This window comes from Peromyscus leucopus, chromosome 3, assembly GCF_004664715.2.
Source record: "Peromyscus leucopus breed LL Stock chromosome 3, UCI_PerLeu_2.1, whole genome shotgun sequence".
In the NCBI taxonomy this organism is placed as follows: Eukaryota; Metazoa; Chordata; class Mammalia; order Rodentia; family Cricetidae; genus Peromyscus; species Peromyscus leucopus.
Window position 1 is genome coordinate 123728029 of NC_051065.1, and position 3575 is coordinate 123731603.

Here is a 3575-nt window from a genome sequence, read left to right on the forward strand (position 1 = left end):
AGGCTCAATAGAAAAGGCCATCTGCCAAAGTGAAGACAGATGGGCTGGTATGAACCTCCAAACTATTGGTAGGTGGTTGGTATCCTGTGCTGTTTTTCACAAATAAACTTGAGGCAAAACTTTGTTATTTTAAAAAAAAAAAGCAAACAAAGGGAGCTGGAGAGATGTCACCTGTTAAGAACACCTGTTGCTCTTGCAGAGAACCCAGGTCCAATTCCCAGCACCCACATGGTGGCTCACAACAATCCATAATCCCAGTTCTAAGAGACCCAAAGGCATGCATGTGGCACACATACATGCATGCAGGCAAAACATTCACGCACACAAAATAAAATAAATAAACCTAATTTTTTTAAGCAGACAAAGGTGCAAATAGCATTTATCCCTATTAAAAGATAAGTGTTTGTTCAGCTTGAACTATTTGGCATGGTTCTAGGGAGATGTATTACAATCAATCCACATGAGTCTATTAAATGGGTAGCAGAATTTATTAAGATATAAATTGAGGAAATACACTCAAGATTACAGAACAGAGTAGACAACAGAAGTCGTCCTCTGATCTGACTAAGTGAGAATCCATCTCGCAAGCAGGAGCAGGGAGAGGGAGAAGGGCATGTGACCCTCTCCAACCCCTTATAAGAGGTCATGTACAATGGCAGGAAGCACCACCTCCTTTGGGCCTTATAGCCTAAGGTCATGGGCAGAGCAAATACCTCTACAGAGTTGGCTCAGTAGGTTTGCTGTACAGGTTGAACCTAAAGTTCAATTTCCCAGGACCAGCAACTTGAGAGTCAGCTAGCCTGATGAATGCATCTGCAAAACAGCAAAGAGACATGTCTTAAACAAGGTGAAAGGCAAAGGTTGTTCTATGACTTCCACACATGCATCCACAAACACACGCATGCATACACACACACACACACACACACAAATTAAACAAAATGTAATTTTGTAGAAAGCATGCACATACAAATATCTGTATACATCTGTGTATATATATATATATGTATGTATGTATACACACAGAGATAGAGATTCAGAAATGGATGGATGGATAAATAGATACATAGATACATAGGTACATAGATGCATAGATAGATATAGATATAGATAGATAGATAGATAGATAGATAGATAGATAGATAGATAGATAGATAGATAGATAGATAGATAGGGAACTGTCTGGCAATTTATAGGGTGAATGGAAAGGTTTTAGTGTAGGCCTGTCTCCAAAGCCTCTGAAATTTTCACATTACACACTTGCTTTTTCATAGTTAGGTGTTACCTCTGAAGAATTCATTTGTTAAAAATGCAGGTAAGAGTGGAATATTAACAAACATAAATACCCTAGGTGATATTTTTAGGGGATCCATTCATTGACTTGTTAGCCAACATGATAACGGTATATGAAATTTGAAAAGGTGGAAAAGCAAAGTACTCGAAACTCCCTCACTGGTGACTGTGATAGAACTGCTAGGAAGAGACTGGCTTAGAGCTGTCAGGACACTTGAAAAAAATCATGACTTCTAAATAATAAAAGACTATTTCTCACATTCCGGGAGTCTCAGAAGCACAGATCTGGGTGCTGGTAGGTTCAATGTCTGCTGAGGGCAAACTTCCTGATTGAGAATGCCTCCTGATGTAGCCTTATACTGAGGAGGAGGCAAGAGGTGACCCTGGTGCTTCTTTTATAAGGACACTAATACCCTGAGGGTCCTACCCTCCTGTCCTACTCACCATTCAAATTCTGCAAGCTGTCATCTTGGGAACATGAGAATGCAGGGGAGGGGGATGAGAGGAGTACAAGCATTTCCACCATGGCAGGAACCCTAAAAAAATTACCAAGTGGAGGCTCAGAATGGGGACTGCTAAAAGAGATGGTACCAAAAAAGGAAAATTCCGAAAAAGCAGGGTGGGGGCTTGCCCGGCTCTTCTGTTTGCACTCAAGTAGGCCTGTAATCAAGTTCCCATTCTCTATATGTGAGAGATCCAGTTCATACACTGTTTTTGACATATGTGTCTTTCACTACAGATTTTTTTTTCTTGCCAGTAAAATGTATTTAAGCTGGCTCCTTCAGGAAACTCACTATTATCAATAATTACTTCAAAGGGGGTGTGTAGTTGATTTTTTTTTATTCTTGGGGGGCCTACCACCCAGCTCCCAAATAAATACATGGAGACCTATTCTTACTTTTGAATGCCCAGCCTTAGCTTGGATTGTTTCTAGCCAGCTTTTCTAACTTAAATTATCCCATTTCTCTTTATGTTTTGACTCTGGGCTTTTTACCTTTCTTTATTCTATACTCTTTATTTCCTTCTTACTGTGTGGCTAGGTGGCTGGCCCCTGGTGTCCTCCTCTCCTTCCCTAGATTTCTCCTCCTCCCCACCAGCCCCACCTATTTCTCTCTTTTACCTAACTATTGGCCATTCAGCTCTTTATTGGACCAGTCGTGAGTTTTAAACAGGCACCGTAACACAGCTTCACATAGTTAAACAAATGCAACATAAAAGAATGCAACACATCTTTGCATCATTAAACAAATATCCCATAGCATAAATGAATATAACACACCTTAATATTCCACAACAGGGGTAGGCAGGGGAAGACTGATCTACTAGGGGATGAAAAGGGTACCATAAGGTTTCTCAAAAAATAAAATGAAAATAGAACTACCATGTAGCAAAGCCATATCATATCTTGTTATAGGTCCATAGTTCTCTAAGTCAGCATACAGCAGAAATAGACACCCATGATTATTACTGGTTATTATTATTATTATTATTATTATTATTATTATTATTATTCACAATAGCTCAGAAATGTGGCCAGCCTAGATAAATGGATAAGGAAGATCTAGTACAGATCACAATGGAATTTTATTCGGCCATAAAGAAATATGAAATCATGACATTTCTAGGAAAATGTATGAAAGCCTAAACAAGTCAGACTTGGAAAGACAAAAAAAAAAGAGAAATGTTTTCTCTGCTATGCAGAACCTCAATTTACATCTGTGTGTGTGTGTGTGTGTGTGTGTGTGTGTGTGTGTGTGTGTGTGTGTGTGTATGCATTTTTGTATGTATGCATGTATGGGTAGGCCATGAGAGTAGAAAAGGAACCATGACAGAAGGAACAGACCTTGAGAGAGAGGATGATAATAAGAATGGATGTTGGGATGAGAAAGGGGACAAGAAGAGGGGATAAAAAGGAAGAGGGAGGGCAGTAGAAGAAAAGAACACAGTTTAGCTCATGTTATTAAAATGCCACAATAAAAAGCATTACTTTGTATGCTACATTTAAAACTTAATAAAGATAAATTAAAATTTAAACTGTCATGGCTTTTAACACAAAGTATACAGAAATATGGAATCACTTACTATTATGGTTATCTGTGTTTTTAAACAAGAAAAAAATAAGTGAAAAAATTATGTAATATATTACTTTTACTGTAAATGGAACATCATTTAAAGTGTTACTTCAAATAGAAAGATTTAAGTGATATCATTTATACAAGCATACTTAATATTAGATTTGCTAAACTTACAGTCCTATTGACAATATTGTAAAATTCAGCTGA